Source organism: Crocodylus siamensis, chromosome 1 (genome assembly GCF_052110815.1).
Source record: "Crocodylus siamensis isolate JL-2025a chromosome 1, ASM5211081v1, whole genome shotgun sequence".
In the NCBI taxonomy this organism is placed as follows: Eukaryota; Metazoa; Chordata; order Crocodylia; family Crocodylidae; genus Crocodylus; species Crocodylus siamensis.
Window position 1 is genome coordinate 15,043,744 of NC_143395.1, and position 24,980 is coordinate 15,068,723.

Sequence of the window (24,980 nt, forward strand, 5' to 3'; positions counted from 1 at the left end):
CCCACACTGCAAAGGCACTCTGTATGGTTGCTGGCATTCCCCAGGTGCTGCTCAAATCTCTCTGGAAAGAAATAGGTCCAATCAATTTTATGGCTAGGAACATGCATGTAGGTGAGTGGGACATGTGCAGTAATTCAGTGAATAAAACTCTAACAATAGCTACCAAGATGCAGAAACCTCCGAGTGGGTATATTGCTCTTTCAGGCTTCATTTGACAGAAACAGCTTTAGAATAGGTTAGAATACATCACACATGCCCAGACATTTATTTTCCATATTGATGTCTGCCTAGTCTAACTGGCTTATTGTGAAGTGTCTTATTTCATTTCAAGTGTCTCATTACCCCACCCCTCCCTTTTAACAAACTAATTTTTGCTTTGTTAAATCTGATGCTGTTTGAAGCAGAAGCAAGTCTGCTGAATTTATACCATGGGAAAGCCAGGCAGGCTGGAAAATCCTTGGGTGAGCTCATTTAGGAGAGTGGGTACAATGCCCAGCAACTGAACCTTTCCTTCCACACAGGCAGAAGAATCACAGAATCATAGAAAAGTACTAGGACAGGAAGAGATTCCAGGAGGTCATCTAGACCAAAACCTGGCTCCTGGCAGAATCATCCCTATATAAAACATCCTATAGGAGTGTTTGTCTAACACTTCCTTAAAACTCCAGAAACAACCTTGATACAAAACTACCAGGCACATTGCCCCAAAACACCAAGAACACCCCCCATTTGCCACAAATAGGGCAGGGGGACTGTAACAGGGGGCATTCGTGGGGCTGATCTGTCATTGGCTCACCCACCTGTTTCTGGGCCAACCGCCCACCTCCTCTCCTGCCATGCCTTGCTGATATATAATTAGGATATTAATTAGGCAGAAGGCTGCCCATTTCTTGCCCTGATGCCAGGGGGCGCTATCTGCGGCTCCATTCCTCCCCTACGCCACAGCCCAAGCCTCACAGATGGCATCCATAGTTAACATCACTGGCCCCACACTGGGCCCCAGAATCCTCCAATCGGGACTCCAGCTGGATCCCTCCAATCAGGCGGATTCCTCTGCCCTCATTCTGGGCTGCCTAGATCCTGAACTTTTTCCTGTCTTGGGTGTGCCCCTCCCCCCCCGGGGACCTTTGGCCACACAGGCCCTGGCCCCACCTCCAAAGCCACTCAGAAACCCCAGGCCCTTAGCTTTGGGTGTCCCACAGCCCCTGGTCATAGTTTCATTGTTTGTAGAGTCTGAAGGGACCTGAGCAGATCATCTAGTCCGACCCCCAGCCATGGCAGGAAAGAGTACTGGAGTCAAATGACCCCAGAAAGCTGTTCATCTAGTCTCTTAAAGAACCCCAGGGTAGGAGCCAGCACCACTTCGCTTGGAAGTTGGTTCCAGATTCTAGCCATCCTGAAGTGAAGTAGCACCCCCTGATATCCAGCCTAATCTACCCTCTGCCAGCTTGTGACCGTTATTCCTAGGCACTCCTGGTAGTGCCTGGCGGAACAGGGACTCCCCCAGTGCCTGCTGGTCCCCTCTGACTAGTTTGTAACAGGCCACTAGATCTCCCCTCAGCCTTCTCTTGTGGAGGCTGAACAGGTTCAGATCCTGTAGAATCTCCTCGTAGGGCCTGCCCTGCTGCCCCCTGATCATGAGAGTGGCCTCCTCTGGACCCACTCCATGTTGTCCACATCCCTCTTGAAGTGCGGTGCCCAGAACTGGACGCAATACTCCAGCTTCAGCCTGACCAGTGCTGCATAGAGGGGGAGGATCACCTCCTTGGATCTGCTTGAGATGCATCTGTGGATGCATGACAAGGTGCGGTTGGCCTTCCTGACTGCATCCCCACACTGCCGGCCCATGTTCATCTTGGCATCAATGATGACTCCAAGATCCTTTTCTGCCTCTGTACTGATGAGAAAGGAGTTCCCCAACCTGTAGGTATGGGCCTGGTTCTTCCTCCCCAGGTGCAGCACCTTGCATGTGTCAATGTTGAATCCCATCCTGTTCCCATTGGCACACTCCTGTAACCTGTCTAGGTCCAATTGTAGCCTGTTCCTTCCTTCCTGTACCCACATCCTCCCACATCTTAGTGTCATCAGCTAATTTGAACAGGGTGCTTTTTACCCCTTCGTCCAAGTCACTGATGAAGATGTTGAACAGTGGGGGCCCAAGGACCAAGCCCTGTGGAACCCCACTGCCCACATTCCTCCAGGTCGAAAATGACCAGTCCGTCACCACTCTCTGGGTGCGGCCCTCCAGCCAGTTGGCGACCCATTTGACTGTGTAAGTGTCGACACCACAGTCCCCCGGTTTCTTTATGAGAACGGGGTGAGAGACAGTGTTGAAGGCCTTCCAAAAGTCCAGAAAGACTATGTCCACTGCTACCCCTGCATCTAAGGATTTGGTGACCTGGTCATAGAAGGCCACCAGGTTGGTCTTACAGGACCTGCCTCTAATGAACCCATGTTGGTTGCCCGTAAGCATAATCTCTCCCAATGGCCCCTCATGGACATGTGCCAGAATAATTCTCTCAAAAAGTTTACCCAGAATCGAGGTAAGACTAACTGGCCTATAGTTTCCAGGGTCCTCCTTCCTCCCTTTTTTGAAAATGGGAACCACATTGGCCCTCTTGCAGTCCTCTGACACCACACCAAAGCACCACAATGCTCGTAAAGCCGTGCCAGGGGTCCCGCAATGACCTCAGCTAATTCCCTCAGTATTCTAGGGTGGAGATTGTCTGGACCAGCTGATTTGAATACATCCAGTCCCTCCAGAAGTTCCCTGACTAGATCCTCCCTGACCCTTGGCCTAGGTGTGCCTCCCCTGGGGTCTAAGGGGGGCCAAGAGGGGGAGTGGCTGTTTTGGTCCCTGCTCAGGAAAATGGAGGCAAAGAAACTGTTAAATATGTTACCTTTGTCATCTGGTGTGATGACCAAATTTCCTTGCATGTCTTACAGGGGCCCCACGTTACCCCACATACCTTCTTTTTGCCCCCCTACATATTTAAAAAAGGACTTCTTGTTGTCCTTGATTTGGGAAGCTAGTCCCAGTTCCATCTCCACCTTGGCCTTCCTGACCACCCCCCTGCATCCCCGAGCAACCACAGTATAGTCCTCCCTGGTGAAGACCCCTCCCTTCCAGTGGGTGTGCGTCTCCCTTTTAGCTAGGAGACATTCTTGGATGCTTTTGGTGAGCCATGGGGGCTTTTGTGCCCTCCTGCTCCCTTTGATTTGTGTTGGGATTACCTCCCTTTGGGCTTGGAGGATCATCTTCTTAAGGAGAGACCACTTTTCTTGGACACCTGGCTCCCCTCCCCTCCGGGACCTCAGTGCTTCCCCAACCATTCTCCTTAGCTCATTGAAGTCTGCCCACCTGAAATCTAGGGCTGCTGCCTTGTTGTAGGCTTTGCCACCTTGCACTGGATGGTGAATTCCAGCAGGCAATGATCACTGTCGCCCAGGTAGTCAAGCACCTGCAGCCCCCTCACCAGGTTGTTGCCCGTGACCAGCACCAGGTCCAACAAGGCGACTCCCCTGGTGGGGCTGTGCACCTCCTGGGTTAGATGGAGGTCTTGCATTCTGGCTAGGAACCTACGTGAGTGGTCAGACCTGGTCCTTTTGACCATTCTGGTCCTGGCCCCAGCATTGACCAGCTGAAGGTATTTTAAGTCAGGCTTCTGAGTCTATAGCCCACTCTCTAACCCGGGTCTACCGTCTTGGCCCTAACATGGGGTAAACCACCAGTTGTGGGGGCTGGAGTTATTAGGGCGCCCTGACTCGCCTTTCACCAGGGTGGTAACTGGCCTGGTATTTCCTGGAGGCCCTGTGCCACTGGGAGCCCCTCCAGGCCACCCACTCCTGGCAGGGTATAGTTTTAAGTCATGTGCAGGACCAGGAGCCTACAAACCATCCTCTATAGCTCCTGCCCTTACCTCCAGGATGTTGCACTCAGCCTTGCAGCCAGGCAATGTTTCTGCCTGGCCTGCCAGCAGCAAACTGTTCTGTTTATACAGGCAGCCAGAGATCTAAAATGGCTGCCAAAATCAAGCGCCTGCTGGCTGCTTGGCTCAGCCCTTAAAGTGGCAGGCGTCAACAGTACCCTGCCACAGGGACAAAGGGACTACTTATTTTGTTCAATCATGATGGTTGCGGCTCTGGCTATGGTTTCACATTGCCTACCACATTCGTAGCCATCTGTACCAGTGTAACATGGGCAAAATATGCCCTGTCTGATATGGTAGTGTTTCACACCCACTTTACACTGGTGCAGATGCCTGCACCAGGACTAGGATTAGGCATTTTTGGGTCCTGAATCACTTTCTGTATATACCTGGGCCAAAACCTTCTCACCTTCCCTATATGAGAAGTCCCACTGAAGCTGGTAAAGAGAGCAACATTTGTGTTTGGCTTAGCAATAACAACCCCTTCCAGGCTTGCTGTGTGGGTGTTTAAAAGTGTGTGTGTGTGTGTGTATATATATATATATATATATATATATATATAAAGGGGGGATGTGTTTAAAAGGCAGCCAAACTAAAACAGCCAATTGTCTCTTTCTGCTTTAATGAGACCTGCTGGGCACTCAGCTTTTTTGACAATCGGGTCACTTATGTAGGTACCTCTCTAGGGGTTCGAGAGCCTTTTTTCAGCCTCCATTTTTAAAAATCTTGGCCTAGAGACACTTTGCAAAGCAATCCTGGCAAAAGCCGCCTCATTCAATACAGCAGGGTGGGGGAACAGGGCTGAAACATCAGGAAGGTGGAATTCTACTTATACGGCTTCATAGCGTGCTTGCTCGGCTCCCCTGAGGCATGAGCAGCCCCTCTGCTAGCAGGATGAGGTATGGCTGTACTGTCTGCTGCACAAGACCCATCTGCAATCTCTTCTCTCCAACTGGCTCACAAATAAGTCTGGCCTCGTTTTATTCACCACACGCAGCACTGCAGCAACATACAAAGAGAACTTCTGTCCGGGAGCCTGATTCTGCCCTCCTCGAAATCAGCAGCTTTGCCAGCATTTTCAATGGCAGCAGGGTCATATCCTGTCACGCCAAAGTTTTGGCCGTCTTCCCAGCTGGCTCACTCCCAAACGAGTCTTCAAAAGAGGGCCATGATTTGCCTTTAGTGGATGAGAGGAAGGACATTCAGAACCCCCAAGGCTCAGGTCCTACGTCGCCAGCACTTGCTTCACTGCTGCCCTAAAAACAGAGTTTAAAAAGACATCATGGGCTGCTGCTTCACAATGATCCCACATATTCTGCCGCAAAAGGAATGAACTAGGCAGTGTTTTCTAAGTTGTGGTAGCAGATGCTGAAGTGCCCAGGAAAAGACAAACTACAGCAAGAGACTTATATTAACTTCCCACTACTGAACTATTTCCATGCTGCACACAGGGTGCTTATAGATGCAACAGGGGTTTAATTTGGTTTAGTTCTCCCTAAATTGAACTAGTGCATTTTTAAAAACCCACCGTTTCCACCATTTCAATTTAGAGAGAGATCAACCGAATGAAACCCCCATGGCGTGTACACCGGGGTGGGGGCCCAATCCTTAGAGCTTACCTGCCTCTCCCACAGCAGGGGAGGGGGAGTGAGCTGCCAGTGCTTCCCTCCATGGTGGTGGCAGTGCCCCCCAGGCAGCACCCACCTGCTGACACCCAGCCCAGGTGGTCCCGCAGGGTGCCACAGCTGCAGAGTGAAGTACCAGGCCCCTGTGCAGCTCAGGCAAGGAGGCTCTAGGAGAAGAAAAAAAAAAGATCAGGCTCTTTGCAGCTTTTTCTTTTTCTTCAGTCAAGCCTGCCTGCACGGCTGCCACCAGGTCACACAGCCCCTGAGCTGCGCAGGGCCCAGTGTTTCCCTCTGCAGCTGCGGCACCCCCCAGGACCACCTGGGCCAGGTGCCAGCAGGCGGGTGCCACCTGAGGGGTGCCACTGCCATGGAGGAAAGCACTGGGGTACCCCGCAGCTCAGGGACTGTGAGATCTAGCTGCAGCTCCCCACCCTGCAACCCAGCTGCAAGAGAGGCAATTAAGCTCCAGCACCCCTGCACTGTCCCTGCAGCCTGGGACCACCCAGGAATGGTTGGGTTGCCCCTGGCACAGAGTGGCAAGGTGGCAGGAGGGCAGCTGGGTGTGCTGGCAGCGGGAGAAGGCAGTGGGGTTGGTTCACAGGGCACTGGAAGCCTGCCAAGCCCAAGCTTCCCCGAGCACGTCGCTTCCAGCACCCTCTGCACAGTTGCACTTTGTTAGGTAGCAAACTAAAACACTTCAGAGGTGTTTTATCTTGCTATGTTACAAAGTCATTGAAAGCAGAATACACTGGCAAGCGTGCAAACAGCACCACCATTGAAGTAGTGCAAAAGGACATTTAAGCTGCTTTAAAAGCCAGTTTTGTTGCATGTACAGAGGCCCTTAGGCTATAACTTGGACTTTCTCATGACAGGGGCCATTTTGTCTGCCTTGGGTACAGAGCTTATCCTGAACGGGGCTTCTTCACTGTGTAAGGTAAATATTTAAAGGCACTACGCTGTGTGGTGCCTGGGTAATGCAGTATTTCTCAAACCCTGCAGGCTCTGAGTTACAATACAGGAGCACTTCATACAGAGAACTAGATACAGCTTTTCTTGTAGATCTAGTAGTGTTTGTATGACAAGCTTTGAATGGCAGTTTACTGGGATCTGTATGGTCACATGCGATTTCTGGCTGTTGAGGAAAGCTATGAGAATATGCCAAATTGGGAAGAGTTTTTTGTATAACAGAGACTGAACCAAAAGGAATCTCACCTTGTCTGCATGCGTGTGTTACCCATATGTTGCTGATGCCGAAATTCTACATGTCAGTCAGCCTCCCTGCTTTCCAAGTCAGACCGCTTTTGGAAATCATACCAACTAACTTGAATACAGAATTCAACTGGAAAAAAAAGCCATGCCTGAATAAGATGAAGGGAGCCCTTCATGACTGTGACAGACAGCTTCTGTAAACTCATCTGCATCACCCCCCGCATTGTTTCATTTAATATAGAGAAAAAAACATTTCTTATCAAATGCAACATACCATCCTCCCATAAAAGAACTCCCTGAAATTGTTAACATCTGCTTCATGTATAACGGTTGCCAACAACTATAAAATACCCGCTGCTATTTAGGGCTTAAATACTAACCATAATATCATTACATTCTCAAAGATTTTTTGCTGAGGACCATTTTATTGAGTAAGTCCTTTGGTTGTCAAAACAAAAAAATAGCCATTTGTTCCTGTTTTGTTTTGTGCTCTTAATTCCGTATTATTATTATTCTCGTCATGGACATTTGCACAATTAGTAGATCAAATATAGACCACATACATTGTAGGCAGGTTTTTTTTCTGTAATATCCATACTGGTTCAAACCCACTTTCCCTCCTATTCAGCATGCATCATTATTATTTTTATATTGTCATCTTCTCTCTTGCATGGCCCACAGACACAAATAATTATGAATTACCAGGCCAATCTGGTATCCTTAGCTTCAGTTCAGTATTGGACTAGAAATGTATGGGAAATATGCAGCTGCATTTAAAGTTGAAGGAAAACAGAATCTCAGTGCAGACAGACCTCTGGTATAGCAATACTGGAGAGAAGAGATAGATCAGTGGCACCTGAACACTGATCAGTGGGGATTTGGGTGAGTAAAAAACAACCTGTCTGGCTCTGAATGCAAAGAGTTCCTGTACATCCATAAAAGAGTATAAAAATAGGGAGCCTGAAACAGTGGTTGGTCCCCAAATTTAAAATCAAGAGACCCAGGATCTATTCTAGGCCCTTGCCATACATTATATGGCATAATTAACTGCTTAATTGTGCAATAAATTAAGACCATCCATAAGTGCAAAGCAATTATCACATCACAAACGCATCTACATAGCTATAAAAGGAGTCAACCAGCTACAAAGCTAGTGCTTGAAAATGTCTAACAACTTTATAGCTGGTTTCTATCCAGCTTTCATTTGAATGTGTGGCAAGGCCCCTAGATTCTTCCACTAACTCACCTTGCAACCTTGAGTAAATCACTTTCTCAACTTCTGAGTTTCCCCATCCTCTTTTGAGAAGCATTTTATTACCAGGTAAATTCTTAGCAATCCCAGAGAAGCTTTCAGCTACACTTCATAATTCATTCATCATCTTTAAAATGGGAAAATGGAACACAATAGTTAAATATCTTTCCCACCATCACAAAATGAGTCATAGAATCATAGAAGTTGGGTCGGAAGGGACCTTGTAGATCTTCAAGTCCGACCCCCTGCCTGGGCAGGAGAAAAGACTGGACTCAAATGAGTCCAGCCAGGTAGTCATCAAGCCTCTTCTTAAAGATCCCCAGGGTAGGAGCCAGCACCACTTCCCTAGGAAGTTGGTTCCAGCTCCTAGCCGTCCTAACTGTGAAGTAGTTCTTGCGGATGTCTAGTCTAAATCTACTCTCTAATAATTTGTGTCCATTGTACCTTGTCATGCCAGGGGGCGCTAGGGGAAACAGTGTCTCTCCCAAACTCTTCTGGTCCCCCCTAGTGAGTTTATAGACAGTCACCAGGTCCCCCCTCAGCCTTCTCTTGTGAAGGCCGAACAGGTTTAGGTCCCGCAGTCTTTCAATGTAGGATCTGCCCTGTTGTCCCCGGATCATGCGGGTGGCCCTCCTCTGGACCCTCTCAGTGTTGTCCACATCCCTCCCGAAGTGGGGTGCACAGAACTGGACGCAGTACTCCAGCTGTGGCCTGACCAGCGTTGCATAGAGGGGGAGGATCACCTCCCTGGCTCTACTTGAGATGCACCTGTGGATGCACGACAAGGTCCAGTTAGCCCTGCTAACCGTGACCTTGCATTGTCGGCCCATGTTCATCTTGGAGTCAGTAATGACTTCAAGATCCCTTTGTGCCTCCGTGCTCTCAAGAAGGGAGTTTCCCATTCTATAACTGTGCTGCTGGTTTCTACTGCCTAAGTGCAGCACCCTGCACTTGTCAGTATTGAAACGCATCCTGTTTATGTTAGCCCACCCCTGTAACCTATCCAGATCTTGCTGCAGTCTTTCCCTCCCTACTAGCGTGCTCACCTCACCCCAAATTTTGGTATCATTAGTGAATTTAAACAGGTTGCTTTTCACCCCGTCATCGAAATCACTGATGAAGAAATTGTACAGTGCAGGCCCCAGGACTGAGCCCTGGGGGACTCTGCTGCCCACTTCCCCCCAGGTTGAATATGACCCATCCACCACCACCCTCTGAGTACGACCCTTGAGCCAATCTGCAATCCATCTGACTGTGTAGGCATCTATGCCACAGTCGCCTAGTTTTTTAATGAGGATGGGGTGGGAGACGGTGTCAAAGGCCTTGCTGAAGTCTAGAAAGACTACATCCACGGTGACACCTGCATCCATTGCCTTTGTGAGCTGATCATAAAAGGCAATCAGGTTGGTCTGACATGACCTGCCCCTAATGAAACCATGCTGGTTGCCCTTGAGCATCATCCCTGAAGCCGGCTCATTGCAGATGTGCTCCGTGAGGATCTTCTCAAAGAGTTTCCCAAGGATAGAGGTAAGACTGACGGGCCTATAGTTGCCCGGGTCCTCTCTCTTCCCTTTTTTGAAGACGGGGACCACGTTAGCTATCTTCCAGTCATCTGGCACCTGGCCCGAGCACCACAAGCGCTCATAAAGCCGTGCCAAGGGCCCTGCAATAACCCCAGCTAACTCCCTCAACACCCTGGGGTGGAGAACATCTGGACCCGCTGACTTGAACACGTCCAGCCCCTCCAGAAGCTCTCTAACCTGGTCCTCCCCAGCCTGAGGTCTGGAGGCATTCCCCTTGAGTCCATCTGGCATCACAGTGGGAAGTCCCGGTCCCTGCACAAGAAAACGGACATGAAGAATTGGTTAAAGAGTTCTGCTTTCTCCTCTGGCGCAACCACCAGATTGCCCAATGTACTTTGCAGGGGCCCCACATTACCCGGTGCCTTCTTCATCCTCCCTGTGTACTTGAAAAAGGACTTTTTATTATCCTTGATCTTGGACGCTAGTCCTAGCTCTATGTCCGCCTTAGCTTTCCTGACAGCCCCCCTACAGGCCCGAGCAGAGGAGGTATACTCCTCTTTGGAGATAGCACCCCGCTTCCACTGGGTATATGCCACCTTTTTGGCAAGCAGGCATTCCCGGACGCCCTTGGTGAGCCAGGGGGGCTTTCGGGCACTCTTGCCCCGCTTGCATCTTGTTGGGATGGACTCCCCTTGGGCGGTGAGTATCGTTTCCTTAAGGAACGACCACTCATCCTGGACACTGAGTTCCCCTGCCCTCAAGGACCCCAGCGCCTCACCCACTAGTCTCCTCAACTTGTTGAAGTTGGCCCTCCTAAAGTCTAGGGCTACCATCTTGCTGCAGGCCCTTGACACCCTGCGCTGGAGTCATTATGGTAGGAATATGTTTCTTGCCTTCAAAGACTATGTTCAATGCACCCATTGGATCACAGCTACCACTGTATGTCCAACACTGCTCAGAAAGACATCATGCCTTAGTCTGGAGTTTAGGTGATGTTTTTATATGTGATCAAATTACTGATTGCAGTGAGCACTACTATTCTGCACCAGAAGGTGTGTGCATCAATGTGCCAATGCAAAGATACTTGCAATGCTAGCATCCAAATTTTTGGACCAGGTCAGGAAGCCACTGCAAGATGCAGAGTTTTCTGTGGCTTATGGGGTGCATAAATGAATCTTCCTTTTTTTGTATAGTCAGATTCCTAAGGATTCTTAATACTGTTTATGTAAAGTCATGTTTCTATGAGTCTCAAGATGATCATTAGCCTTTAATAAAATTAATTTTGTTCTTGATTTCCAGGAAGTTCTTAAGTCTTTTTAGGACAAGATGATCCAAATAGTTTGGGCCCAGAAGACAGTGCAACAACTAACTCTTGACAATATTATTTTATGACTGAGCCATTAAAGAGACTCTTGGGAATAAACAGTTTTGATGCTTCCGCAAGACAAATGTTACTACCATGTACTAAGCTGATGTTTGAGGGAAGGGAGAGCAGTATTTCTCTCTCCAGGATTTTTCCCCAGGGTCCCTGGAGCAGAAGAAAACATGTGCCTTCCTCTGGAGCACAGAGTGGGAATCAGGTCATTTCTTGTGATTTCAAGGGTGGAAATAAGGGTGGACCTTGCTCCTTCCAGCCTTTCTTGCCCTACAAGAAAAAGTAGACACTGGATAGGATTGAACCATAGTTGGAAATATAACACATTCAAAACACAGAAGCTTTAACGCACATGGCACCGTTCTTAAAGCTCACTTCGGTTTGGAAAAATTCTTGTGGTCTGAAGAGTACCAGCTGTTCCGAATGTTAGCGTGGGCCCGCACAACTGAGTTCCCAAGTAGCCATGCAATGAAGATTTTCGATACTGGATTGAACTTGTAGCCCTTGCATCCATAAGATTTTTGGCAATCCGACTGACTTTTTCAGATGTTCAGAATCAGGGGCTAGGTGTACAATGCATGGACATAATACTCATACTAACCGGGAACAAGAACTTCAGTTCATGTAACTGGATGTAATTCCATTACTCTGGAGCTCCACTGACTTACATCCACTGTGAATCTGGCCTGAGAGCTAGGAATGATTGCTTAAGTTCTCTAGCCTATGCCTCTGCAAATGCAAGATAGTTTCCCACAGCAGTGTTCCCCAAAAAGTGGAGGTTGTCCTTTTGGGGGCTTGGTGCCAATGACTAGTTGTCGGGGGTGCAAAAAGAGCCTTCTTAAATTGTTCTCCAAAATCTTATTTTAATTTTTTTACAGTCTCTCTCTAGCTGCTGCAGTTGCCATGAATACATTTGCTTCACATTTCGAAAGCTATCAATGCAAAGATTCACAGGTGTCTTTGCTCCTATGTTTAGTAGGAGCCTGAAGCATAAGCACTGAGAGCTGTGCACTTCCTTAGTTGTTTCACTGGTGGCTCATTTAAGTGCTTCTGATTATAGTTGAAACAAACAGGAGAGGAAGCATCCTATTATGAAGGCCTATACTGGTGTTTCCCAAAGCAGGCGAAGAGAGCAGTACAGACTAATGGTAATGTAGAAAGGTACAGAAGACCTGTACATTAAGACGGTGGCCTTTTAGAATTTAGGAATTTAGATGACTGAAAAAAGACACCTGCATTTTCCTAAAAGGTGGCTCAGCTCTCAAAATCTGTGAAGATGCTGCTTTATCTCTGGTACTTAATATAGTCAGTGAAATGCAGATGCTTTCATCCCTTCCCATGGGGAACATCACTGATAAAGCTTTACTAATAGGAATTCCCTCTCCTGCACAAATGTATGCTAATTTTTCTTTGGCCTTATCTCATTACTTCAGCTCCCTTGGATCTGAAACAGGTCCTTGGCATTTCCATCTCTCACAGTTTTGTACACAGTTGCACTATCATGCCTTCCATTAGTCACTGTTTGGCTCAGCAAGCACTTTTAAAACAAATAAATTCCTCCAGCTCATTAATCATTAAAATAGCAATATGCTAGTAATAGCTCTCCACCCACATCCCATCCACACTTCCAGCCAAACAGCTCTGTGCACTACTTGAAGACATATTCAAAAACACATTAAAGCATTGGCACATTGAGGATTGTCCACCCCTAGTGGTTTTCCCCATAAGTTTATTCAAGTTTATTAAATGAGTGGGTGCTGCCCTTGGCTCTTGGTCAACGCACACTAAAATCCTTCCACTAGCAGAAGGTCCTCACAACTCTAAGCAAGCTCGGTAACTCTCCAGTCACACTGCATGCACACCAAAGCCAGTCATGAACTAAACAGTTCATTACAGAAACTGCCACCTCCCCAGTATCTGAATGAACCTGGCTTGTGCTGTGAAGCAAAAGGCTTAAGAAGGATTTAACGCTGAGAAAAAGTAAGGTTTTAATCCTTATTCATGTAACTCTGAGTGGCCTTGTGTCCACAGGAAGTGCCCCATATTTTTTTAATCCTAATAATCTGTTGCTCTCAATGGCATCTTGCTGCAATGAGTTCCACAGGCCAATTGTGTGAAAAAGGAAGTGGCCTCACTTCTCAAGTGGCAGCAACGTATAGCTGTTGAAAGCAAAGGTAGTAAAGCAGAGACCGTTTTCATATTGCTGTTTCCTATCATTCTTTGCTCAAACCATACAGACCACAGTATATCACAGTCCCTTTTACAGATCTCTATTTTCTCTCCCAGATATCCATTCTGTGCTATAAAATACTGATATAGGTTCCTATTTACCTTTTCTAGCACAGCATGTTATCACCCATCTGCCTTCCCACTCCGAATGGAGCTTCCTGTCTTTATCTCCTACCTGCTCCGTTCCCATCTGATCCATAACTACAGTAATAGAAAGAAAGGCACCTTCCCCACTTTGTTCTTTCCCTCTCCCTTCTGCAGTTCCAGGTTCCCAATTCCAGACTCAAAACGGTGAAAATTTCTCAATATTTGAAATTGCTCTGAAAAAAAAAATCAATATTTCTCAGATGTTGACGATTCTGTTTCCTTTGCTAAATAACTTTGCAGCTCACTGAAGGATTCTGAATGCCAGCACAGTTAGCACGGAGAAAAAAAACCCCACTTGTTTTTCAAAACAGTAGGAAAAAAAATCATTTTTAACTAGCTCTGATTTTCACTTTTCATGTAGTCTCTGATGTCATATGTTTATAATGCTCACTACTCTTTCCCATTACTTCTTCCTGCTGGTCCCCTGTACCAATCCAGACTAAATACTTTTGAGCATGATAAAGCCAGTCTGTTGTGTTTAGTCAGCAGTTTGTCCATCACACCTGGCTCAAGTGGATCCCAGTAACTTAGTCTATTGTAAGGAGATGAGCAGAACAGAAGCCAACATACCCAACAAAGCTCGTGATTGTCATGTAAGCCCTACAGAAAGGACAGGTAGTACTTGTTCATCCAAATTCATTGATCTCCCTGACAAACAGCCAGCTGCAAACTTTTTAAGGCCTCTTTCACAGGCAGATTATGCTGGGGAAATGTCTGATATCCATGTTCCCAGAGCAAGGGCCTTACCAGGGTGCCATTTATTTCAGTCAAAGATGTAATTATTTTTATACCAACTTCCCCACCAGAAAATAAATGCATGAAAATATAACAGGAGGATTGGTGTGATTTCCACCTTAGCAACATATTGATCTAGATAAGGAAGAACGAATTATGCAACTTCTCTGAAGTTTTCTAGCAATGTAGAAAATGTGCCTATCTGAACTGCTGAAATATGTGCCTTGGCATAAATCCAGACGTTGCAAACATCTATTTTTATACTTGGTGATTCATGAAAAGAAAACTGTGGGGATTAATTATAACAGCTTAAAAAGTTAAACAAACATGCACTAAGAAGTGCCCGAAATGTGCTGCTGGATCTTGTGCAAACTGACCTCTGCACCTGAATGCTGTTGACTTTAGAGGGTCGGACCAATTATACTGACACATTCCCAGAGCTGGCTTGAGATCCCCCTGCCCTGGTTTCTGGACTTCTGCCATTTCATATTGTCTGGGTGTCTTTCCATGTGAACTAACTGCCATTTTACTGGAACTTCCTCAGGTGCTGGAGGCTGCCAGAAAGCAAAGGAGCTAAGTCAAATCTGCGTAACCCATCCAGCGCAGGTAATTCCTACCTCTGATAAAAGCCGGAGGGATCCATCTTTTTCTTAAATTTTGGAATCCCATGTATAGCTGTGGTGCCAATGCGGTCTTACTTAACTGAACTTAGCAGCCTACTTTTCCCTTTCAGTAGCTGACAGTCCTAAAATGGGACTGTCAGCCCCCTACCTCCCTGGCCTCAGGCTCAGCATGGCTGATAAATAGCTACACCCCTCCTAGTATTTTGGTGAGTGGCTGCTGACACCAGGCAACTGAAATGCCAGATCTTCGCATTCAAAACCCTCCTGCTTCTTGCTGGACACAGATAAGCATGGACCCAGGTCACACATCAGAATAGGCAAAGACTCTGGGAGATCTGAAATCTAAATCCAGAACTTAATTCTGTGGCTTGGGCGACTGTTATGAAGCAAGTGCACTTCACATGAGACCCTGACACGTATGCTATCTACAATTACATGCATCAGCTCACATCCATGACCAAGAGAATTAATGAGTGATGATCAGGGATCCGGGTTTTCTGTCCACTGTGGAAAAATGCAGTAAAACCCAGATTTTCTCATTTTAAGGATAAAAACCCAGATTTTCTCCTTTAAAGGAGAAAAATGCAGGAAATGGTGGGTTTCCCCTTGTAGGCTGGCATGGCAGAGTTCCAGCCTGCAAGGGACTGGGGGGAGCAGGAGGAGGGCCGTCAGGCGTCTGTACACGCACATACATCATGCACGTGGCCACCAGGCAGCCTGGAGAGCAGCTCCCTGCAGGTAAGTCTGGCAGGCACGGGGATTAAGGCCCCTATAGTGAGAATGGGGGGAAGTTGGGCAGGGCTGGGGTTGGGATTGCTGCCCAGCTGGGACAGTGCACACAGCTTGAGGCCCAGGGCTGGACTGCATGGCTGCAAGGCCCAGGTGGGGAGTGGGCCAGAGCCATGGGCAGCTCATCCAGGGGAGAGGGGGCGCTGGCTCCCTGCCACTATGTGCACTCCCAAGGGGGTCACATGCCTCCAAGTTTTGGGCATGGGGTGAAGGTGGATGCGAGCTTTCCGTTGCAGGCTTGAGGCTCCCCATCTTGCCGCCCTCCCCCTGGAGCTTCTGCGGCCCAGGAGGTGGGACCCAGTGTGGCAGGGCAGAGCAGAGAGTGCCCAGCAGTGGCACCAAGCTTCCCTGCCCAGCCCTGCTCTGTCCTGCCATGCCAGGTCCTGCCTATATCTATATATCTCGATATAGATATAGATATAGATATAGATATAGATATAGATATAGATATAGATATAGTGGTGTTTCATTTTAATCACAGAAAAACATGGATTTGGGGGGTTGAAACAGAAAATTTGAGATTTTTAATCAGAGAAAACCAAGGTCCCTGGTGATGATGACACTGCTATGAGTTCACCACGTGAAATTACTTTGAGTTCAGCATAGTTAAGAGACACAAGACACTGTCTGCTCAGTAGCCTGAGACTATTGTATAGTCAGCGTCGCGTGGCAGAAACCATGACGGAACGCTACTGCGCAGTAGTCTTAGGCTACTCAGCAGTTAGCATCACAAAAAAGTCCCATGTCAGTGCTCATGCACAGTAACTCAGGTTACTGAGCAGTTGTTTGGTACTCATTTATACAAGTACTAAATGACTAAGCAGTAACAACTGCACTGTCAGTGTGTCATGTAGAAGTGGCCTCTGAGATGTAAGAGAAGGGCATCACTTTTGTCTCTAACAAAACAAAACCTCAGACTGGATTAGATTAAACTTCTGACTCTTAAGGCACATCTGCATGAGATGCTAAAAGCGTAGTAGACTAATTCCACTGTGCATTAATATGTCATGATGCAAGCCATGCTAATGCACAGTAGAATCAGTCTACTGCACATTAGCATCACTTAAAAGACTTGCACCAGTGCTACTGCCCTGAAATACTGATTATGGTGCAGTAAGTTGACAGATGTCCACTTGACAGATGGAGGTTGAAGCACAGTCTGCTTCCTGGCTTGCTTGTGGGCCTCAACCTGGGTTCTTTGATGGCTCTGATGGCTCTCTGTGGTGATTGCACCATCTTTGACCTGGCTTCTCCAGACTGAGTGGTTGTGGGCAGGGTTCTCCCAGGTGTCAGTGGGAATGCTGAATTTCTTGAAACCTTGCTTGACCTTGTTATTATATCGAAGCTTTGGCCTTCTTCTGCATCATGGATGGTTCTTGGGTTTGCCATAGAGCATAGCCTTTGGCAGACAATCTTGAGGCATGAGCTACATGTGTTCCAGCCCATGAAGCCTGCAAATATCCAGTGTAGTCTGCATAGATTGTAAACTGGCCTCTCCAGGATCTCATTGTTGGTGATCCATTGGTCCCAAGTGACTCCAAGGATGTTTCCAAGTCAGTGAAGTTAGAAGCTATTCAATCTCCACTCCTGCTTGGAATACGTGACCCAGCTTCCACAGCCATAAAGGAGCATACTGAGGACGCATGCCTGATAGATGGACACCTTTGTGTTCAGGGTTCACAACTTGTTGTTCCAGATGTGTGAGGTAAGTTTGCCAAAGGTGACAGAGGCTTTGCCGATTCTTGCATCAAGTTCTCTATCAAGACTAAGTGAACTGGTAAGAGTTGAGCCAACATAGCAAAAGTGGCCTACAGTGTCCAGAGCTTCATTATTAACGTAGATTTTGTGTGGGATGTTCGTGCCCTGTGATATGGCAACTGTTTTCTTGATACTAATTGCCATGCCAAACTTGATGCATGCATCAAATAACTTGTTCATCAGGATCTGCAATTCGCCAGGTAAGTTAGAGATGAATACAGCACCACCTGTGAAGAGTAGATCCTGAAAAGTGAGCTGGGTGATGTGCCTGTTATTACAGGTACTAACCATAATGTGCCATAATTACAGTGCATTAATGCACGTGTACACATGCCCTCAGAACATTGGATTTACTGCCTCCACTGAATTGTAATTGTAACAAAGAAAGAGTTCATAATGAAAGAGGAAACAGAAAACCTTTTGCTCCCCGTTGGTGACAAGCAGTTTACTCAGTTTATCCTGGCTATATGCTTTTGACAGATGAGCATATATTGTCCATGAACTGTTGGTCATGAGTAAAGCTTTAAGAAGGTTTGTTTTTAGAGTCAAAGAAAGGTTTGGCATTTTTTGAGGACATAATGAAACAAAGACATTGTAAATCTCTCATTTCAATTCTGAAAACTGGACACAGGGGAATTGTGCAGCAGTTTGGAACCTGAACAGGATAAATCAGAACCATGCCCAAAGTGCACTGAAATACTTGCCTAACTTTCCCCGGAGCATCTTTCCCATAAAATAATGTCCTCTTCATTCTTGGGGAGTCAGGGGAGCCTGACACAATAGAAGAGTACCAGCTGTTTAGCTCCTGGCAACCATTTACTGCATATACATCATTTACTTCCTCTCTCAGTCCTCCAATGGGAGGATGTTATAAAAGAGACATTTCAGGGGTGCTTTTCAATGTAATCCCAATCTTACTCACAGCAGTGTCATGTCACTGCCACAGATCACATTAGGATGATTCCCAGCTTTCAGTAGATAAAGGAGATTATAGCTGGTGGCATTATATTTGGGCTAAGGATCCAAGTGCAAAACGTGCGCTGAGTATGGCCAGCAGAAATCTGCTGAAGGCGGCAGAAATTTCTGCATTCTGAAACTGAGAATTTAAACAAATTGGCAGAAAAGGCGAGATAAAAATCTAAGCTCTGGGATGCCCTAATTACAACTACTCTTTATATTTTACTTCTGAATGATGCACAGCCTTGGATTTCTTCCCTGTGCATTTCAGCAGAACTGTACCAAAGAATTAAAGTAAGAACTGCCATTCACATGGGCAGATCATAGGTCCATCTTGCCCGGTATCCTGTGTCACACAGCAGCAGAGAGCGAATGCTGAAAGGGAGAGTGAACGGGGTATGATCAGGGTTTCCTCCCATGTTCCTCTCTCACTTGCAGCCTTCCGCATTTAAGGTCTGAGCAGTTCTGATTCAGAGGCTGTGTCCCTAACTCCTGTGCTCAAGAGCTCCTGATGCATCTTTCCTCAAAGGATTTGTCCAAACCCTGTATGAATCTGGCCAAACTGTCAGCTTCCCCTCCAACTGGTGACAGTGAATCCCACCCTTTAATTACATGCTGTGTGAGGAAGAACTTCCTTTTGTTAGTCTTAAACTTTCTTGAGAAAGACATGGTGGGTTGAATAACATGCAGGGCCCTACACAACAGGAGAATTCAACAGCTTTCTTTAGAAGTGTTTCCCCCGTTAGAGAGGGGTACTGCACATCTGGAAGGAGCTGTGGGTGCTATTCCCTCCACTAGTCTCCTGCGTAATTATGAAAAAAAGACTTCACTCCAACAACTGTTCACTTCCTACCTGAAAAAATCAGTTTATAACGCCACATGCCTACTTGTCAATGATGTCAACATGCTATGTATTGGCGAAGCCCTCTGAGATCCAGACATGGAAGATGCTGGAAATGCAAAGCATCATTATCCCCCACCTTTTAAGTGGGGGATGGAAATGTTTTTGGATGTGTGTTATGCTCCACACACACTTGTTTTCTCATGTTTATCTCAAGAGTAAATCGATTTATTCAGACAGAATAATTGTCAGTTCAGATTACCGCAAAACAGTAAAGAACACAGTAAATCTGCATGAAGGGCAGGGTGGAGGCAAGTCTAACTCCTAGCCCCAAATTGGCCCCCAACCCAGATCTAGCCTGGTTTACCCAAATCATCCCGCAGGTGAGAGCAATAAGAAGACCATGTACTTCTAAAATAACTTTGATGGAGAAGACACCTGTTTGCCAAACCCTCAGGAGTCAAAATGTAAAAGCGGGGAAACACTCTGGAACCCAACCACATATTACATTAATACACTCAAGAGCAAGCTGGATGCTAGCGTTTAGTCTGTTCAGCTGCAGGGCCCCCATGAAAGAGCTCTTTTCTTTATTTATCAGTGAAGATAAACTGACGTAACAATCCATTAAGTATTACTACTGCTCCCGACCAAGGCAATTGGACATGACAGAATAATGACTCTGAGTTAATAAAACCGCACAGCCACGAATAGAAACTAAGAGGTAGATGGCCTCCTCCCTAGCTCAAGGCTTCATTCTGAAGCGGCATTCGTGTGTCCTCGGCAAAATAGATAGGGTCATATAATGGCAATGATTGTCCTGTGCTCACTGCAGACATGACATCACCCTAAGGACTGGGATCAGCCTGAGGCCCTGTGCTGAAAGTCCCTTGGAATTTTAATAGTGGAGCAAAGAGGTCAGGCTGGGCTCACTGCCTCCTAGTCAGAAGAAGAAAAACAATTGTTGGGTCTAGCTGAGAGTGATTGCCATCTGGAGGCTCCTTCATGTCTATAAGACATTAGCTGGGGATGATCCCAGTTCCCAGTAGACAGGAACCAACAAATCTATCTTGGACCCCCTCTTTGCAGAAGTACCTGGATGGAAGCAATAAGAGAATGAGTCTCAGCTGAGCAACCCCGCAGCCATTCTGGCACCTGCTTCCCCCATGGCCCAGCAGGTCCCGGGGCCTGTTGAATCTTAGGGAGCAATCTATTTTCCTCTAGCCTATAGCTGAGGTAGTGAGGAATAGGTTATGCATTTCCTTAGGCCTTTACCTGAAGTGTTGAGGGATTGTTAGATAGCCTTGGTATGTTTAGATTTCTTTTTTTAAGAAACTGATATTTTTGTCTTAAAATGTTTTACTTAGGTCCCATCTAGGCTCCCAGTCTCAACCAGACATTCAATGGCACCAAGTGGGCTGGAAGAAACAAATATCCATATGGCAGTATATATCCACGTCAGGACTCAGACACAATATGAGAAGCAACTCTTAGTTCAGCAGGATTCTCAAGTAAAGTAACTACACTTCTTTCACCAGTCAGAAAAGAGCAGCCTTTATAATACTCTGTGCAGACTAGCCTTTGCCTAAGGACTAGTGTCATCTAAGTATGCCCGGCATGGAGTTTAACTTATTAACTCTGTTTTGTTAAAGATTTGGCATAACAGTCGGTCAGAAGCCAGTTACGACTAGCATCTGGAAGCCCTATCCATCAACATGTTCAGCTGCCTGATGAAACAAAGAGATATTCCAAGAGCCTGTAACTAAGTAGCAAGCTCAATAGCTAAATCATTCATTCAATTTGATCTATCCATTAGCTTACCATGTGGTTTGTCTACACCACAGAGGTGTCAACGAAAGGTGTCATGAACCACAGCATAAGGGGGGGCAAACAGACCTGGGCAGTCGGTCCTAACCAAGCCCAACATGCTGTACGCAACAGAAAAGACACCCTGGGCCCCGCACAACAAACTGCATGGAAAGGACCAATTCCCTTGGGTACCAACTGTCTCATCCAAGATGGTGAATGCCCTCCATGCCCACTGAATAGCAATACAGACCAAGCATACTTGCTTGTCTGGTTTTTGTGTACAGTTTTGAATATGAAGGCAATGAGAAGGGGCAGGATAACCATCCTGGGGGCTGCAGCAGAGTTCAAGCTGAGGGACAGGGAGAAGATTTAACAGCTACCATGTAAAGGAGCTGGATGGTAACATAGTAAGACGATGGCTATCACAGAGTAAGCAAAAGATATTCATGCACACACAGGCTTATGGCAGTGGGATGGAAAGGAAAGCACACAGACACTGAGCAGCTGTGAAGAGCAGCATCTAGTGCGGCCTGCAGCTACCAACACCAGCATCTTTAGGGCTCGGTGGTGGTACAGACCAAGGATGGCATTGCAAATGACTCATGTTTGCATTGTCCCTGTTTCTCGGATTTACTGAAAATCTTAAATTTCAATCTTTTTCACTGTAAAAGTCTCTCCCCTGGATACAGAACCACTCTATGCAGAGAATAACCATAGGGGCATAAATACTTATGGAAGAGATTAATCCAAGGTTGTTAGGATAAGAGGATTTAAGGCACTGGGAGGTTAGCTTGAGACAAGCACGCCTTGCACACAGATGGATTTTGGTGATAAAGCTGAAATCAGTTAAAGATGTACATAAGAAAATGTGCTGTTCCGTATATTATTAGACACTAGTGCTGTGGGATACATAAGCAACACACAAGAGTTGTGATCACAGCTCTAAGCAGGTAGTAGATTTCCAGTTTCCATTCATACACCCTCATTCATGTGCATATGCATAAATTAAAGCTTGTGAAAAGTCCCAGTGATAGCTGATTTATAGCAGTAGAGCCTAACAGAATGTTACAATCTTTTGGGCAGGTTGAGCAGATGGGAGAGCTGTCATTAAATGTGCCAAGGAGGCAGGAAGTTATGGGGGAATACTGCAACCCCAATTCGGTGAGAAAATAAGGAAATCCTGTCTGCTTTTACACTCCCTCTCTTCCCCCTTTTTTTACTTTAACCCCTGCCCTGGCATCACTCACAGACTTGGTCTTGTCTTTGGAGCCATTTACCCAGTCTGGCAGCTCTGTCCACAAAGTCTTCAGATTCAGTTTTCTTGACTTACATTTTTCTGAACACCGAAGACGTCATTCCAGAATATCCCTTTCCCCTGCCCCCACTCCACCCCCTGACACCATGGGCAGTTTGATTTAGGAAGCTCTACTTCCATTGAAATAAGAGGAAAGGGGGGTTCTGCCCCACCTCTTGTCTTTAATAGAAGGTCGCGTGCAGAGGTGTCCCATGTCCTCTCACGTAGGGATCATCATGGGTGTTACTTACCAAGAAGAAGTTTGCCACTCTTGCTTCACATCATCCTACCCATGCAGCGGGTCCTCAGAAAACAGCCCCTAGGCCTCTGAGGTAAAAAGACATATTGGATTATATACAGAAGAGTATTTTACAATGGCATTAAGTAAATTCTTCACCAGCAAAGGAATAACAGGCTATATAGAGAGCTCTACCTACACACACATAAAAATACATAATCCAACATAGGGTTAAAAAACTCTCTAATTCTGATGCAGCCAGATCCAGTTCCTGGGACTCCTTATGGGTCTGCAAATTTGGTGGTATGGGAGCACGAGCAATGAACACTGCCAATGCTCTCCCTCACCAAATTTCTAAGCCCTGCGGGCCAGATGCCATGGCCTTGTGCATGGGACTGGGGCCCCATCCATTGCCCCCATCCAGGGCCACATTCTGGACCAGCGCTACATGCCAAATCAGGCCTTGGCTCCATACTCCTGATCAGGCCCAAAAATGGGATCCAGCATGTGAACCAACCCCATACCAATCCCCTGGCCTGAGGGGCCAAAAGGTTGGGGACCACTGCTCTCATTAACCAAAGTGGTGCTGTGTCCTTTCACAGTAGTGCACAGCACACAGTGCTCTTCACTTACCCTGCTGTTTTCTTACACGTGTATATCAATGAATGGAAGTGTGTGTCTCGTGTACATATGGTTGTCATTAGTGGAGTTCAGAACAAAAGCTTTGGCAGCAGGGGAGAAGTGGTAGTGTTAACTGCCGCACTTGGGGAGCCCTGCGGGCTGGATGACATGGCCCTGGGCGCTAGATCACTGGCCTGCTGTGGGGCTGGGACATGGGGACCCTGTGGCTGGATCTGGCATGCGGGATCACTCCCACTCATGACCCCACTCACAGGAGCTGGCCTCCAAACCAGCCCTGCAGCACTTGTCTGGTCCACGGAGCTGGGAGGTTGCGAGCGACAGCAACAACTCATCCAGCACTCGCTTGGGAGACACAGGACACAAGGAACTTTGTAACAGGCTGGGCAATGTCAGTGACAGAAAAATATATGAAGTGCAACCTGTTTGTAGGGTAATTAATTCAGAAGAGGCGGGCACTTCCTTGTACTTGCTCTCGAAAATCTGCAGGGCTCGCTTCAATTACAGAGCTTGGCACCAGGAACGAGAGATAACTGATGCTGAGAATTTCTTTAAGGACATGGGTGGTAATTGAAAGTCGACTTTGATATGTCTTATAAAGAGTAATACGGCTAAGGAACCCCTCCGAAAGCTGCCCAGCGTGATGTCTTTCAGCACTCCAGCATAATGAATACGCGACTGCTTCTGAGCATGCTGCTCAAGAGAAATTAACTGTAATATGGTTGGTCATTTGCTTTTGTTCATCATGTGCTTGGAGGAGCAGAGGGACAGAGAGCGAGACCCTTGTTCTTCCTCCATCTGACAGTTCCTGTGGCAGTAGCCTTGAACAGACCGTCTACATTTTGAATCTGCTGAGATGAAATATCTCCTTTCAACAACAAACACTGAATCCTGATCAAAGCCAAACCAGCAGCACACCCCCTGGTTGTATATACCAGATCCTAATTTTTGCAAGTGCCTGAGGAGATGTGAGACTCCCATCAGTCAAATAATACGAGGAGGGGCAGGGGAAGCTCTGTAATTTTCAGTTCAGTTGAATAAGCCCTGCGGCTTCTTGGCTTGTAGTAACCTGGAAAGCATTCGGCAAACAATTAGCAGGATAGTTTTCCAGTTGATCAACACTGCTTGGGTTTTCCTTTGATATCATTTCATTCTTTTTTCTTCCTTTCACCCACAAGAACATTCTTCAGTAATTCTCAACACACTTGCATGAGCACTGCAGTACAGTACAGTACATATAGGCGGCATTTATTAGGCATCTTTCTAGAAACCCTGATTTCCGTACAAGACTGCCTGACATTTCTGTGTGCACGTTTTGCACGCACTGATTACATAAACAAATTAAGCATGCAGGCAAGTGATTACCCAATCTCTGTGTGCTTGTTTGCTCAAGCTAATTTATCTGTAATTTTTTTCCCCTTTTTGTACCGCAGGGAGTCAAGCCAGTGCAGTCTCAGTAAGAGCAGTCTGTTCCAAACAATAACATGCACCCGTATTTGCAAAGATATACCTAGAAAAAACAGGAGGGTGGCCAACTCTGTTTGAATCTATTCCAGGGGGTTTCCAGAATGCCAACGTGCCCGCGACACACAACGCGGATGTGCCCACACGCTTGCATATATCATTTACGGATTATGGTGCATAGACTTTATACATTACTGTTACATTTTAAAAAACCCACTGGCATACCATATAAATCAGATTCAACATTTAATATTTATTTTAATGAATGCCCTATCATTTATTTCCTGGGTGATTCTTAGCAGTCAGTGTCCTGGAGATTTATATCTAATACCTGGAGACTCCAGGGCAATCCTGGATGGTTGGCAACCCTAAAAAACAGCACTGCTGAGTATAAAATAAAAAGAAAGGAAAAAAGGAAAATGACTCTTCACTTAGAACTTCCCTCAAATTTTACAGACCTGAAAACTTTCGCAGACCTGAAAACCTTTTTAAAAGGGGTTTTTGTTTTGGTTTTCTTAAATCCCTAAATCCTCACTTGATAGGTGCA

The 24,980-nt window shown here is 46.5% G+C and overlaps 1 long non-coding RNA gene across 1 annotated transcript in view; it reads right to left on the bottom strand.

Moving 5' to 3' along the window:
• Positions 1 to 4,521: 4,521 nt before the first annotated feature.
• The window catches only part of LOC149872595 (uncharacterized), a 39,278-nt gene continuing 18,819 nt past the window's right edge, over positions 4,522 to 24,980 (bottom strand). The window contains exons 2-7 of the long non-coding RNA XR_016439778.1: positions 22,344 to 22,419; positions 9,776 to 9,850; positions 8,010 to 8,142; positions 6,767 to 6,893; positions 5,549 to 5,721; positions 4,522 to 5,185 (exon numbers count right to left, since the gene is read on the bottom strand). This is a non-coding gene — a long non-coding RNA (uncharacterized LOC149872595). The remainder of the gene's footprint in view (positions 5,186 to 5,548; positions 5,722 to 6,766; positions 6,894 to 8,009; positions 8,143 to 9,775; positions 9,851 to 22,343; positions 22,420 to 24,980) is intronic.